Here is a 16,543-nt window from a genome sequence, read left to right as displayed (position 1 = left end):
TGTCTTTTTGCACGCAAAGCAGAGCCTCAATAAATATCAAATATAGTCAAAGAGCCAAAACAATGAGTCGTCAGGAAGATTTTGAACGACTGTTTGGATGTAAATGATGAAGAAATGGGACAATTTAAAAAAGAAAAAATGTTTTTAAGTGACAATAGCTGCTATTTCTAAAATTTCGACAAGGTACAATTGCCATTTGCAGGTGTTTCCATTGAATGGTGTGAAGCGGATGAGCCGTAATTCTCGTCAAATCTCGTCCCGCAAGATTTGACGAGAATTGCTGTCAAGAATGGTTGTTATACTTTTGTCTTTGATTACTTGTAAAAAAAGATTCCTTCTGGAAAACCACCTCATGAGAGCGTCAAAACCTTTTAGTCATATTTGAGAGGTTTTTCTAAGTTTAGCTGTGTTTTTATTGCCATATTTAGGTCTTGTGCAATTTTAGGGGGTCATGGAAACGCAGGTAATGGTGACGACACACGGCAGAAATAAATCAATAGGTATTATTAGTAGAATGGCTTCAGCTAATATTGTTATGTAAACAATGAAAAACAACAACAGGCCGAGCAGACTTGAAGAGCAACAACCAACAAAAAAATAACATCGGAGATGAAACACATCCATGAGGAACTCCACTCGTCTTTTTACGTTCTGCTGACCTTGATTGCCATTGTTTTTCTTTTTTTGATGGATTTTCGGACATCAATCCTGAGGCGGACAAGACACTTTATAACGCCTCCCGGTGGACAGTGGAATAACACGGCGTGACGTGTTCATCACTTAACACAAACACAGCGAGCGAGCAGCTTCACACTGACAGCTTTTACGGCAGGAAGGTGGACGTTCAGGAAGGTCGGTGGTGGAAAGATCTCCAGACAGGAGGAGCAGCAGCAGCAGCAGCAGCAGCAGTTTTATTCCCCCCAAGCCCCCCCGAGCCCCCCAGGGCCGCTGTGTGAGAACGGCCTGAGGAATGTTCATCCTCACGCCTCATTGGCCGTCTCATTGCCGCTGCACACGTCCAGCAGAGGCGGAGATGGGACGGCCCTGCCCAGATTTACGGGACGTGTCAGAGGCTTCACATCCTCCTCGCGGTGCGGTGCCCCCCCGACCCCCCCACCTCCCCCCCCGAGGGGCCGATCTCCTGTCTTGATCTGGCCTGTAAGGAAAACAGCCGTCCCTCAAAAAGGGCCTGACAGAAGAGGAGGAGACGTCCAAAACCAACGGTGAGGAAGAGAGGAATTTACCGGAGGGAAGAGGAGGGTGGAGGGGCTGGAAAAGCAGGAGGAAGTGGAGCAGGAGGAAGAGAAGGAGGTGGAGGAGGAAGAGGAGGAGTCGTGAAGTGGAGGAGGTGGAAGTGGAGAAAGAGGTGGGATTGGAGGTGGAGGTGAAAGAGCAGAAGGAGGTGAAACAACAGGAAGAGTTGGAGGAGGAGCAGGAGAAGGAGGTAAAGGTAGAGGAGAAGGAGATGGAGGTGGAGGAGAAGGAGTTGCAGGAGGAGCAGGAGGTGGATTGGAGGAGAAGGAGGTGGTGGAGAAGCAGGAGGTGGTGGAGGAGTCGTGAAGTGGAGGATGTGGAGGAGGAGGAGTCAGCGGACTCCTGGGCAGTTTGGAGTGTCAGTGGTGCTGGGATGCAGACTGGGACCATGGCTGCTCCAACAGGTGTTCAACATTCAGCAGCTTCACTTCCTGACCAGGACAGAGGGCTGATGAACAAAGGCCCCTTTTTGTCCCCTGAAGGCACCGGTAGCTGCTGCTGCTGCTGCTGCTGCTGAGGAAGCCGAGCCCTCGGTGCCAGCAGGATGATTTATGGGGTCCGGTGCTGCTGGCTGGACCGGGTCCCTGCACGGCCCGCTCGCCTGCCTGCCTGCTGCTGCATTCACAGCGGCTGTCAGACCTCCTCCTCCTCTCTCTCTCTCCTCCCCTCTCGCTCGCCCCCCTCCCCTCCCCATCCCGTCACTTCCTTCTCTGTATTCCTCCTGCATCTTTCTCTCCTCGTCCTCCTCCTCCTCCTCCTCCTGGCAATTTTCTCTCTCGTCCTCGTCCTCTTCCTCTCTGCTCATGACAAAGCGTAATTCCAACACCGAGAGACTGACTCCCCCCCCGCACCTCCCCAACCCTCCCCCTCCCCCCTCCCCCCTCCCTCTCATCCGGGCAGAAGACGCTAACTGGTCAGGACTTCACAGGGCCTCTCTGGGGCTGCAGACAACAATTAGTTTGTTGGACTTGTCAGAAATGGCCGCTGAGTTTTGCAAGGAGGAAAATCCTCTGTGACGGATGTGTGCTGACATCGGCGGGCCGGACCGACCAGGAGGAGGTGGGGGAGGAGGAGGAGGAGGTGGTAGGGGAGGAAGAATTAACTGTGGGCGGGACTTCCAGCGGCGTCGCTACCTGCTGCAGCCTAGAGAAAATCCCATTAACAGGCTGCAGCGGGACACTTGGGAACGCTGGGAACGCTGGGAACGCTGGGAACGCCGGGCCGGGGGAATCTGTCTCCCTCAGCACGTCCAGTTCTCTCCACTCGTTTCTTCTCTCATTCATTCCGGCTGATTTACTCTCTCTCTCTCTCTCTCATCCTGAGCCTCTCCGCCGTCTTTGTCTCTCCTCCGTCTCATCCATCACCAGTCTTCCCCTCCCATCTCCACCAGTCTGCTGCTGCCTGGCTCATCCTCTCACAGGCCACGCCCCCTCATGCAACACATTTCAAGTCTTCTTTCTCCTGCTGCTCCTCCGCTTCCTGTCAGGGCTATAAACTCAACAAGTCTCCAGTGTGTCCTTCAACTTCCACAAGCTGCAAAAAAGTCCCTGGGCCACCAGTGACCTGGGCCCTAGTCTCTGTCCTGGATAGACAATGATGGATGATGTTGGATGGATGGATGGATGATAGAGGATGGATGATGATGGATGGATGGATGATAGATGATGCATGACAATGGATGATGGATGATCATGGATGAATAGAGCGATGGATGGATGATGATGATGACGATGATGATGGATAATGGATGGCTGGATGGATGATAGATGATATAGGATGGACGGACAATGTTGGATGGATGATAGATTGATGATGGATGGATTTCAGAAAGGTGTCTGCGTCCTCGCCGACAGCCGCTGCTCCGAGTCTCGGAAGCGAGCGAAGATGCGACGCGGCGTCGACTCGATGCAGTGAATTCTAATTGAACAGAGCCGTGATGTGAACGACTTGATGAATCGCTGAGCTGAATCCTTCTCGTTCAACTACAAAACAATCACTGAGCAGGACGCCGATGCATTTTGGGGTTATTAGGAAACTGACCTGTACAAGGTTACACACGGAAAAACTCAGCAGGTTAATTAATACTTAAAAAAAAGTAAATAAATAAATAAGAACTGCTTGTGACTGTGATTGGCTGCTGTGATCGGCTGCTGTGGGAACCTCACAGTTTCGAGCCACCTAAAGTGGTTCTGCTGCAGTTACCTGGGCCTCAGGTTGGGCCACATCAAAGGGCCACCAGCACCGGGGGCCGGGCCGGGCCGGGCCGGGTTGACTCTCCACTAACAGCCAATCATATGGCTCCAATTAAAGTCTTATGACATAATAGAAGCAGCGGTGCTGGGGGGTGGGGGGGGAGTTCCCGGAGGCTCCTGCTTTCACTCTCCCTGTGCTCCGCTCTAATTGGTGGCGCAATATGGAGCAATTGGATGTCGGGAGGCGGGGGCGGGGGCGGGGCAGCATGGCGTTGTGTTGCGGGGGGGCACACGGCGTGCGTTTATCCCTGTAATAAGCTCTCAAACCCGACCGCAGCCATTACTGTTTGAACTGCAGTGCAGGGGGGAGGAGGGGGAGGGGTAGGGTAGAGGCAGGGGGGGTGGAAGGGGAGGGGAAGGGGCTGGTGGGTTTCAAGACGGCGAGGGGAACACGTGGAGCACACCACCACCGCCGCCGCAGAGCCGTCACTGGCCGAGAGGACGGAGGGTTTGTGGCCGCTAGGCCGCAGGGTGACCGGAGAGCGAGAGCGAGAGAGAGAGAGGGAGAGAGAGAGAGAGTGAGAGGGAGAGAGAGAGAGAGAGAGAGTGAGAGAGAGGAAGAGAGAGAGGGGGAGAGAGAGAGAGACAGAGAGGAAGACAGAGAGAGCGAGAGAGAGAGAGAGGAAGACAGAGAGAGAGAGAGAGAGAGAGGGAGAGAGAGAGAGAGAGAGAGAGAGAGAGAGGAAGACAGAGAGAGCGAGAGAGAGGGAGGAAGAGAAAGAGAGAGAGAGAGAGAGAGAGAGAGAGAGAGAGAGAGAGAGAGAGAGAGATGGGGCGGTCGGGCCACCGATGACTGGCGTTAACCGGGACTCAGATTTACGGTGGCGGTAACGAGAGACGAGTGCTCGTTAAGAACCAGCGAGGAGGAGGAGGCGATAAAAAAGACCCGAAACCGAGTCCGTGTTCCCAGTCCCCCCCCCCCCCACAACCAACTGGACCAATAACAAGCTGGTCAGTCAGATCTCCCCCTCCCCCCCCCCGGCGACCCCCGACATTTGGAAACAATCAGCGGCATGTTTTCGGGGCCGTCCACTAGATAAGATATCAGCACACGGAATTCATCACCTCCACTTCCTGTCGGCTCTGTAGGGGTCCATCATTTTCTTCAATGGGGGGTGGGGGAGGCTTTCTCTGCACACATGTTGCAGTGTGTGCGTGTGCGTGTGAGAGAGAGCGAACAGGGCGGTTTTTAATGTATTAGAGGGGGTATCGCTGTGTTATGTGCACGTGCGAAATATTATTACGACCAGGTGCGTTTGATTTGAATGTGGGCGCAGTGACTCCGGGTGGAGTCGGTAGCTCTGGCACGCCAGGCCTTATATATCTCCAGCGTTAAAAAGGTTTTCATTTCACAGGTTTCAGAGGTGCAAATCTATTTTTTTTTCTTGACAGTTTTTCGGCAGGAAGAGTTCAAGAGAGTTGAACGCTGGTCCGAGCGGGACGGCGGGAGACGATGAACGCCGGGACGTCCTGATGCGTTACACACTTTAGCACAGCAAGCGAGTTCCAAAGTTCCAAGCGAAAACAAACTATTAGCTAATTCATTCATTCAAAACAGTCGTCCCCACGCCTGCAGCTTATTTAGCCCTCTGTTTGCAGCCTCCTGCTGAATGTGATGCTCTTTCAGGACCTTCCCATGTTCCAAAAAGAATCAAAGCAGTGATTTTTTAGTTTTAAAAAAAGTGCGTTTAGTAGAGAAGCGCATTGTTGCCACCCAAGAAAAGCAAACAGGGCTCAGTATAACGTTGTAACGTGAAACTACCAGGTTTTGTAGGTGATAATTTTCACATCATAACGCGAAACTGAGCCCTGTACTACGGAAGCTGTGTACAAATACAATAACGGGGACGTTCTAAAACGTTTAACGTAGCTTAACGATCAAAAACAGCCATCAATCCTCTCCAAATTTGGGGAGCCTTCCTATCCTCGCTCTCTAATCTCACCAGTGATGTATTGTAGCAGCTCGCCGTGCAGCATGTTGCCCCCCCCCCCCCCCCCCCCCTTTTTTTCTTCTTCTGGTGTCCGGCCCCCTGTAAATCATCTCATAACCCTTGGAGGGAAAAAGCCACTTTGAAGCCTCCTTGATCCCAAAAAAAAAAAAAAAAGAAAAGTCTTAAATCCTTCCCAGAGTCTCTGGTTTTAGGTTCATCGACGATGTTACGAGACGGTGGCGCTAACGAGCTCAGCCGTGAACTGTCGGCCGTGCTCGTGTGGGCCGTCTAGACGTTGGGTTGTTATTATTGAATTTCCCCTCAGGCTCCGCCTCCTTCCGCCGGCCTTTCAAACAGGTGAACTGCTGCTTTTCTCTCCCCTTGAATCAATCACCTCACATCTTACAAGTTGTGCGACCCCCGCCCCCTCATTCCCTGGGAAGCCCCCCCCGCTCACTCCCCCACCCAGTCCAACCAGAGCCTCCTTCACCTGGTATTGTGGCGCTGGCTACCCCCCCCACACCCACCTCCCACCCCACCCCGCCCTGCCTGCCTTTGTCCTCCTGCAGTTCATTCTGACTTTGTTCACTTAGTTAACCTGGCTTCCCCTCCCTGCTGGGAACTGGGACGGGGAATGAGGAGGAGGAGGAGAAGGAGGAGGGAGGAGGAGGAGGAGGGCGGCGTTCAGGAATGGGAGGAAATTTGTAGAAAGGGGTTTGAAATAAAAAACCTCGAAAGGAGACACCTGCAGGCAGAAGCTGCTCCAACCCAACAGTAAATACGGCAATAAAACAAACTGGAGATGGAAGCGGCTAAACTCGGAAAAACCTCTCAAACACGGCTAAAAGGTTTTGATCCCCACACGTATCCGCGGAGGATGGATGATAAAGGACGTGACGTACGAGGTCACGTGACCGGTTGACTTCAAGTGAAATTGGCACGTTATGATTGGACGGAGGAGGAGACGGAACATCTCTTACAAGTAACCAAAGAGAAAAACATATCGACCATTCTTGACAGCAAACAGCACGGAAATGCAGATTTATGGCAAAATGTTTCGTACCTCCATCCTCCTCACAGTGGGGCCTCGTGGGTACGAGATTTGACCAGAATTACTGGCTTATGCGCTTCAGACCATTCAATGGAAACACCTGCAAATCACAATTGCACTTTGTCGAAATTTAAGGAATATCGCTTTTATTTTGCGAAGAGCTGTCATGGAAATGCAGCCATTGTGGAGGAAATTCACTGAGCTGCAGGGCGACTTTCTCTTAGCAAATGGACTGAACACACACAAACACACACACACACACACATCACCAAGCAGCCCAAACAAACATCAGATTAACCCGGCAGAAAGGGGCGGGGCTCAGCCATCCAGGGGGCGGGACCCTCCGGCTCTGCTGGCTTTTGTCTCGTCGCGTCGTTCTGAATCCAAGACGACCACACAGCTGCACGTCACAGCGAGTCGGCGGCTCATCCCTCGGCCGCAGACGGCTGCAGGGCGCGACAACTGTGTGCCACACACACACACACACAAACACACACACACACACACACACACAAGGCTGAAGAGCGCTCGGTGTAACTAGGAAAACAACCAGACGCAACGTCCTGTGGAGGAGGAGGAGGAGGAGGAGGAGGAGGAGGTTTGGAGATTCAGCATCAAAAGTGGTGCGAGACGAACGTAACGCAAATAAGGTTGCGGCGTCCTGGTTAAAGTCAAGCACCCCCGCTGAACACGGCAACAACATACAACACTCTCCTCCAACTCAGGGACCACTGCAGCTACTGAGGCAGGGAGTCACAGCACACACGCAGCAAACACAGGTCACCCGAGGTTTATAATAGCTGCTTGTAATTCCTATTCCATCAGCACGAGGCCGTTCGAGCGGAGACTGAAGTCGTCTGCCAGAGGTCAAAAAGGTCAAACCTGGAGAGGGGAAAGTCACCACCCAGCTGAGGTGAGGTTGGTCTTGGTCTGCAGACCACTTTCTAAAGGTCTCGGTCTCATGTTGGACTCTGAGGTATGTCTACTGGGTCTGGTCTGGGTCTCAGACTGGGTGGACTGGGGGATTTTTGATCCAGACCAGTGGAGACTCAGCCAACACTGTAATGACACGATCATAACGGAAAAGATATCCAGCTGCTGCCGTTTTACAGTCTGTTGGTGACACTGGTTCAATGGAAACGGTTCAAAATAGTTGGCAAAGCAGCAAAATGTTAAAGAAAATGATTAAAAGACACCTTGATGAAACCAGATGCTGCTGTTGCATTTAGAAGCAAACTGGAATGTAAAAAGATACAGGTCATTTTCTTCTGTTTTGTTGTTATTTTTCTTTAATATTTAAAGTCTTGGTCTGGTCTTGGTCTCGGACTACAACACTAATGAACGGCACTTAAATGGTCACTTTTTCTTGGTGGCCACTCCAACCCAGGTGCATGCTGCGAAACAATTCCAGCTTGATTATTATTGTTCTTATGATGATTGTTATCATTGGCTGTTGTCTGCCGGGCAGCCGATTGCTGCTGCTCTTCTCGTGAGAGAGCAAACAGGTCCCGAGATCCTCCTTCAGCAGGCAACAATATGCTGTGTGTGTGTGTGTGTGTGTGTGTGTGTGTGTGTGTGTGTGTGTGTGTGTGTGTGTGTGTGTGTGTGTGTGAGAGAGTGTGTAACGTGAAGATGTGTGTGTCCATTGAGAGGCGGCTGAGTGACACAGGGGTTCATCCCCGGCCGGCCTGCCTGCCTGGCGGAGGAGGATGATGGGATGTGGGCGGGGCCAGAGGATTAGGGGCCGGCTGTCCGGGGCCCGGAGCCGCTCTTTCTCCCGCTGACAGGCCGAGGTGACGGGCCGTCAGCGGCGGCGGCGGCGGCAGACAGGCCGACCGCCGGCCGGCCAGGAGACATCTGCATTCATTCGGGGGACGGTGGTGGCGGCGGCGGCTTATCCCCGGGACCACTGAGGAGACACGCCCACCGGACACGCCCCCCCCCCCTCCCTCCCAACACTCTCCCACACTCACTGGAGCGCCGGCGTGCAGCGTGTGACGGCGGCCTCGCAGCCCCTCCCAAGCCAAAGAGAGGCCGATGAGTCCGAGCCACAAAACACTGCAAAAACCTGCTGAGTTTAAATCTGCTGAGTTTAAACCTGCTGAGTTTAAATCTGGCTGATCTGAATTACTGTAGCTGTGCATCCGTCTGCATCTTCCAACGTCACAGACAAGTGTCTTTTTATCACAGCCATGTAGCGCTGCCATCCTGCTTTAAGAAGAAAAAACAACAACAAAAAAAGCTGAATAGGATGATGAGGGCAGGTAAGAGCCACAGTGGACGAGCAGCTTCAAAAATAATACAATTTTGGGGTGGTTTTCTGCTTGGTGCTGCATGCCACCTGGACCAACAGGAAGAAGCCCTGGAGCTGCTGCACCTATCAGCAGGAGGCAACCCCCAGGGCTCCAGCAGGTGTTTCAGGTTGAGATTCTTTCCCAGGATGGACGATGTGAAAAACAGCGTCTGAGCTCCTCCAGACGCCTCCTCCAATCAGATTCTCTTTATTTCTGAGTCCCACTCTTGATGTCTCTCTGTCAGAACATCCATCTGCTGCCCCTCCGCCCCCCCTCACCTCCGCCTCCTTCCCATCCATCCTCTCCAGCCCATGGCAGGAGGAGGTGGAGGAGATCCAGTCCTGCCCAGCCACCTAATCCTCAACTCCCATTCACCGCCTCGCTCTAATCCCTCCGCCGCCACCTTCTTCACCCCCCCACTCTCTCTCTCTCAAGAGGTGCACAAAGGCCCCCCCGCCGCCCTCCCGCCCTCGGTCCCATCCCACCCGTCCGTCTCACCATCCCCGACCGTTCCCGACCACTCCGCCCACTGCTGCTGCTGCTGCTGAGCCATAATCCCAGGGGGCTGCCAGGTTTTTGGGAGGCGAAGCCCCTAAAGGCTGATTGAGTGGCAGATAACTCTCTCTCTCCTCCCAGCCCAGTGTTTCTCTCTCTCTCTCTCTCTCTCTCTCTCTCTCTCTCTCTCTCAAACTCTCTCTCGGCCCTCATTGTTGAGAAGAGGATGGGCACAAACGTTGAGTTTGAATTTCAAATGTGGCCTCAGAGACGAACCAGAAACCAACTGGGAGGAACTCGGAGGGACAAACGCTAATCTGGCAAACAAGTGCAGGTCGCCCGGCCGGCCTCACCCAGCCTCACCCGGTCTCCCTCAGTGGGAAGATGAGACATTCGCTCTTCTTCTTTTGGTTGTTGTGAGAACACTGAGTGAATAACCAACAGTGGCCGGTAATGTAGTGTCGGTCTCCAGACCACTTTTTAAGGGTCTCGGTCTCATCTCTGATTCTGAGGTATTTTTACTGGGTCTGGTCTCGGTCTCAGACTGGATGGACTGGGGTTTTTTGATCCAGACCAGTGGAGACTCAGCCAACACTGTAATGACACGAAAATAACAGAAAATAATCCAGCTGCTGCCATTTTACACTCTGTTGGTGACACCCAGAGTCTTGGTCTGGTCTCCACCTCTACACTCCCCAGTGTTGACCATTAATGCCTTGGTCTCGGTTGATGCTGTCTTGACTACAACGTTACGGTAACATGTTGGAGTTTCAACTCCTGGTTCAACAACCTGCTGCTGCTCCTGCTGCTGCTGCTTTATATAATCCAGGTTGGCCATCCAGTTTGTGATGTGAAAGATAAAGATCAGACAAACCTCCATGGGTTTTCCCCAACTTTCTCCCTGAAGGGAGGAAAAACCCAAACCAGCCTGATCACGATGCAGTGCGACTCTCCGGACTTGATTCAGAGCGACACACACTTCACTCTGGAGCGACTCACAAACAGCTGCGGCGTGCGACACAGTGGCAGCTCGGCCAGCCGCCGCCTCGTCTCTGTTTAACCCAAGCTGCAATTTCCCATAATTCACCTGGATTCATAAAGCCGTAAGTCAATCCTCCGCTGCCCCTCCTCCAAATTTATGGTGATGGCGCTGAAGAGCGCTGACAAACTTCACCGCCGCCCGGGGGAGCCCTCCATCAAGCACTGGCCCCGCCCCCTCTCTCCTCTCCTCCCCTCTCTCCATCGCTCCGCGAGGTGACATCACCGCCTCGTCGGGGGCGGCGCAGAAATTGATGATGAAAGCAAACATATTTATCTCTGAGTCACATTTGCCAGATCAATTTTATTTATTTATTTATTATTTTTATTTTTTCTTTCCAGAGCAGCGGCGGCCGAGTCTTTATTGGCATATTGATGGGGGGGGGGGGGGGGGCTTGGATAGTTGGATGGAAAGCAGGTGGTCTTGGGGGGTGGTGGGGAGGGGTTGAGGGTGGTGGGGCCTAATGGCGTTTAGCATATTTGATGTGGAGGGATGCCATCAGTGAATATCCCTCCTGAATAATGCGCCGTTTCATCATAAATTCCTCAACAACTTATTTACTTAATGGGAAGAGTTATGGCTCGCTGTCGGCCGCATAATTAAACACTGTGACACAGTGCTGCTGCTGCTGCTGCTGCTGCTGCTCCCGCGTCGCCACGTGGCGCATGGCACGCCCGCAGCTCGGTGCTGCAGCCTTGGAATAGATACAGATTATTATTATTGTTATTATTTATTTTTATTTTATTATTATTACCGAAGTACCTAAAGCAATTAAAAATATTCTTGAAAACTGTGTTTTTTATTTGATTGTTTTTTTGTGTGAAAAGAAAGAAAGATGTAGAAAAATATAAAATCTTTTTTCCAGGTATACAAGAGAAGGTGAACGTGCCAATCGCTGAGTGATTGACTTGATTTATTTCACTGAACGTAAACTGGAAAGCATTGTTCTAAATTTGTAATTGCAATATATGTTCACATTGGGATGGAACTGGATAAACTCTGCTTCTGCTTCGGATTAAAAAAAAGAAAGGAAAAAAGAGTTCATTTACATTGTCACGATTTTTATTTATTTTTTTACTATTATTATTTTATTTATTTGAATATCTTGGTAGTTTGTATCTGAAATGGTCCGAAATAAAGTTTACAGAAAAAAGCTAAAACAGAGAGAATTATATGGATTGACCCACAGAGAGCGCGAGAGTGAGAGAGAGAGAGAGAAAGAGAGAGAGAAGGAGAGAGAGAGGACAGAGAGAGAGAGAGAAACAGAGAGGGAGAAACAGAGAGGAGAGAAAGAGAGAGAGAGAGAGAGAAAGAGAGAGAGAGAGAGAGAGAGAGAAAGAGAGAGAGAGAGAGAGAGAGAGAGCCAGACCGGCCATAAATCTCGACCGCAGGGTTGCAGAGCCAGATTTTATGGGGGCAAAAGTAGCAAGTTTTTTTTTTCCTCACTTCAGTTTAAGAGACATTTATATGTATATAGGGTCTGAGCAGTGTGTGTGTGGGGAGGGGGAGGGGGGGTTCCAAGGAGAAATGTGATCCAAAGTTAAAGAGAAGAAAAAAATGAGGGCACTATGAGGTCCAAATGTGGCCGATGAGCCGGAAAAGGGAAAGTAGGAAGTTCTGGGAGCGAAGGAGGAAGAGAAAAGCACTTTTCTGAGGGTCAGAATGACGCGACGCAGACATCACCACCAAGTGCGTGGCGGGCGACTCTGAACCAGAGCTGCTCTACAGTGCAAAACATCAGTGGGATGAAAACCTCAGCAGCCAATCAGTGACCACCTGCATCAGAGGCCCCCAATCTCCTCCCGCTCCATAAAACCTAAAGTGGCCTGACACTGACAAAGACCGCAACCCCGACCTCTGACCCCTGTGTCCCCGTGACCCCGCCTTCGATCCGCTCGCGCCCGATGACCAATATTGTGATTTGCCGACGGCCGGGATGAAAAAAAGGGATTTATGGCTTTTCATTTCCATTTTCATTTTCATTTTCATTGAGGGCAGCGAGGAGGCCAAGCAAAGCTTTCTGAGCTCGCATGACATCAGCAGGCCGAAACAACAAGGACAACAACAACAACTACTGGGAACATGACGCCATGGGAAGGATAGGAGTGTGTGTGTGTGAGTGTGTGTGTGTGTGTTGGGTGTTGGTTAACCGCAGAAAAACAGCTTTGTCAGAGAGAGAGAGAGAGAGAGAGAGGGAGAGAGCGCGATGCTGCAGAATTAGACCATTAACTGTTATAAAAAAAAAATAAAAAAAAAGGGCGGGCAGAGCTTCTGCTTTCAAAACGACGGCCAATGCGGAAGTATCAAAAACATGCATTCTATCATTTGGCCAACAGGGGTTGCCAGAGTTGCAAACAGTCAAATAGCTGCGTTTCCATGACCCCGAGAATTGTGCAAAACCTTAATATGGCAATAAAAAACTGGTGATTGAAAAAGCGAAACTTGGAAAAACCTCTCAAACGTCACTGAAAGGTTTTGACGCAATTGTACTTTGTCAAAATTTTAGAAATATCGCTTTTATTTTGTAAAAAACTGTCATGGAAACGCAGCTAATGAGTGGCTGGCTGGCGATACGTTACAAACCACAGTTACAACGTTTCTGGTGGTCTACGTCACAGGTAAAAAAAAAAAAAGGAGGGAAAAAAAAAATTGCCATTGTGGGCGTGGCTAAAGTTGAGCAAATCACTCAGCCTGCCGGCACTGGTGGCGGGGATTGGTGAGGAAGGGGGCGGCGCCCAAGGGGGGTCACATGACAGGGGGCGGCGCCCAAGGGGGTCACATGACAAGGGCCGGTGTCCGCCAACCTGCTAACCTGCTAACACCTGTGGACCTCTAGGAGATGCTGCTCACCTCCTGGCCCTGCACTCACACATCCAAATGAAAGTTTCGAAACGCAACCGGGAAACTCCGGGTGGCGCCACTGAGCGTGACCCTGATCTCAGGGCTTCAGAACCAGTGGGCGGAGTCATGGTGACCCCGCCCCTCTTCTTATACGGTCAATAAACCACACACACACACACACACACACACACACACACACACACACACACACACACACACACACACGCACGCCGGTCATCCCGTCCCGGTCTCCTACCTCCCAGCTGTGGGTGGAGTCTGGAAGACACGCCCCTGGCTCCTCCTGGTGGGCGGGTCCGAAGCGCTCGCCCTCCGCCACCCTCCTGCGGCTCCACACGCCGGCGCCGCCGCCTGGGACGTCCGACTCCCGCAGCTCGAAGTCTGGTGGCAGGAGGAGGCTCTGGTGTCGGCAGCTGGGGGCGTCGCCGGGGGAGGAGCCGCCGTCGGAGAGAGGCGGCGGCGGCGGGGACAAAGGTGGCGGTGCCGTGGCGGCGACGGCGGAGGGAGGGGGGTCGTCAGAGACGCACAGGTGGTCCAGCGGGTCGGAGGAGGACGGGAAGAGGGCGAAGTCGTCGTCGCCATCGCCTGGGAGAAACACACGGAAGAGTTGTAAGAACTGGGGAACACACTGGCAATTCTGGCAGCGCAGCGATTCTTTCCCAGTGGCCACTCTAGGTACTGCAGCCGAAACCCCATCCGGCCCAAAAAGCCTTTTCCCCCAAATACACCGAGAGAAAGAAAAGAAAAGAAACGTGTGTGTAATGGCTAACAGGCCTTTGACCTTTGACCTGAAACCCAGGTCGCTGACAGCAAACAAATGTGAACAAACAAAAGCAAAGGTAAATCTTTTACGGCTTATGCGCTTCACACCTTTCGATGGAAACGCCTGCAAATCGCAAATTGTACTTTGTCAAAATCTTAATTTTATTTGCAACAAACTGTCATGGAAACACAGTTACTGTAACATCCGAAAGAAAACGTCCTGCTCATTTCAAAGAACGACACAAACAAAAGCTGAAATAAAATCTAATAAAACACAAAACTTTCCATTTTGACCCTTCCGGCCCCCACGTCGATCCAAAACAAACACAATCGGAGGTTCAAACAGCGTGGATTCCCAAAAATGCAGAAGGGATTCTCGGGAAGCCGCCGCTGCCGCTGCCATCAACGATGGGTTGGAGGCTAACATCAGCTGACAGGACGAGGGGGTTGCAGATGTGCTGCAGAGCCGCTAATGAGGCTCTGCAGCACATCGAGGAACATTCCAGAGGGGCTAGCGTGACACTGTACACACACACACACACACACACACACACACACACACACACACACACACACACACACACACACACACACACACACACACACACAAAATCCCCCAAGTTACGGCAGCAGCACCAACCAAACTTTTCACCTGCAACTTTGAACTCTGAAGACTTGAACCAGAGATTCACTGGACCAGTCAGTCGGTCCCACATTGACCACATGGCACAAGGCACCTACGCAAACATGCTTGTCTGGTGTGTGTGTGTGTGTGTGTGTGTGTGTGTGTGTGTGTGTGTGTGTGTGTGTGTGTGTGTGTTATTTGTTTGCTCAGTAACGGCTGTGACTTCATCTCTGCCGAGGTGACGCCCTCCATCAAAGGGCCGAGCAGGAAGTGAAGGAATTCTGGGCCGAGCCGGGGAACTCCGATCTGCTTGGAACAGCAGCAGAGTTCGCTGCTCGGCCTGCTGGGAGTCAAATGACTCACATTATACAATGTTATATATATATAATATATCCCATGAGAATAAAATAAAAAATTAAAGCGCTGAGCAGAGAGGTGGAGACTGAAGACTGAGTGCAAAATAATGAGAGAAACAATATTATCTTTCCATCAGAATGGAACACACACACACACACACACACACACACACACACACACACACACACACACACGGCCACCTATTTAAATGTTTGCACTCTCCGCCTAATTCATTAATTTTTATTAGCGGGGAAAACAGGGTTCCCGCGGCGTCTATCTGCATGGGCGAAATGAATTTCACCTTCTGCCACGAGGCGCCGGGCCACCTCATACATCACGCCGCCGTTACCCCGGGGCGGCAGGCGGGGGCGCCGTCATCAGGGAGTGAATTAAAGATGACAGAAGCGGCTATTAATCACGGTGACAAAGGCCCTAATAGAGGCCAATGGAGACCCAGCCTGCCGGCACTGGTGGCGGGGATTGGTGAGGAAGGGGGCGGCGCCCAAGGGGGGTCACATGACAGAGGGCGGCGCCCAAGGGGGTCACATGACAAGGGCCGGTGTCCGCCAACCTGCTAACCTGCTAACACCTGTGGACCTCTAGGAGATGCTGCAGGCGAATCTGCTTCTCTGCTTTGGCTCGAGTCAATAAAAGGTCGGCAAACACTTTGACTTTGAAAGTGGGTGTTTGGGAACTGCCGCCACCTCTGGTGAAAAGAGGTACTGACTTAGAAGAACGACCGTCGAACTGAAAGAGGTTTTTTTTTTTTTTTTATCTGGACGTCCAGACACTACCTGCGTTTCCATTCCAGTGTTTCACAAAATAAAAGCCTGATGTAAGGTTCCCCCATCCAGCCATTCATCCATCCCAGCGTGAAGATCCTTCAGCGGGAGACTGACTGACTGATGGGGCTGTCAGATCCTCCCTGACAGTAAGTAACATTTGGCATTTGTCCTTATGATTGGTTGATCAGAGAACAAACAGGATGCGAGGGGTAGTTGGGGGAGTGTTGACCTTTTCACCGCAGGTCAAAACATCATCACGCATCTTCTCCTCCATCCGTCACTGCAGCCACACTTTGTCATTGCTGGGCTTGCGGCCCCAGCGTGTGTGTGTGTGTGTGTGTGTGTGTGTGTGTGTTGGTGCAGTCTCTTAGCAGTGCTGCTTTCACCGCGAATGTGGTCGAATGGAGATAATTTATCTTTCCCAACAAGTGCAAAATGAGCCGGTGGAGTAACGACTCTAATCCCGCTGCTGCTACTGCGGCGGCGGCGCTAAGCTAAGCTAAGCCGACCAGGGACTTCCTGGGCGCTGCGGTCGACCGGCCGGCCGGCTGATTTGTTTTTTCTGAAAAATGAGGAAACCCTCGAGGGAGCCGCAGGAGGGGCGGAGAGTCCAGGGAGGGACGAGCCGCTCTGACTGGATTCAAAGAGAGAAAACACCAACAACAACAACAAGAACAAACAAACAAACATTGTCTTTCATTTGCCCAATGCTAGCGCTGCCAAATGCGAGGGTGGGGGAGGGGGAGGGGGTTCACGCTAAACGCTGTTAATTACAGTGCATCAGTTTACGTCTGGATTTCCTTGGCGGGGTATAGAGGAGTGTGTATGTGTGTGTGTGT

Source organism: Nelusetta ayraudi, unplaced genomic scaffold, assembly GCF_046127955.1.
Source record: "Nelusetta ayraudi isolate G7.1 ecotype Tasmania unplaced genomic scaffold, CSIRO-AGI_Nayr_v1 ptg000120l, whole genome shotgun sequence".
In the NCBI taxonomy this organism is placed as follows: Eukaryota; Metazoa; Chordata; class Actinopteri; order Tetraodontiformes; family Monacanthidae; genus Nelusetta; species Nelusetta ayraudi.
This window is presented reverse-complemented; position numbering follows the sequence as displayed.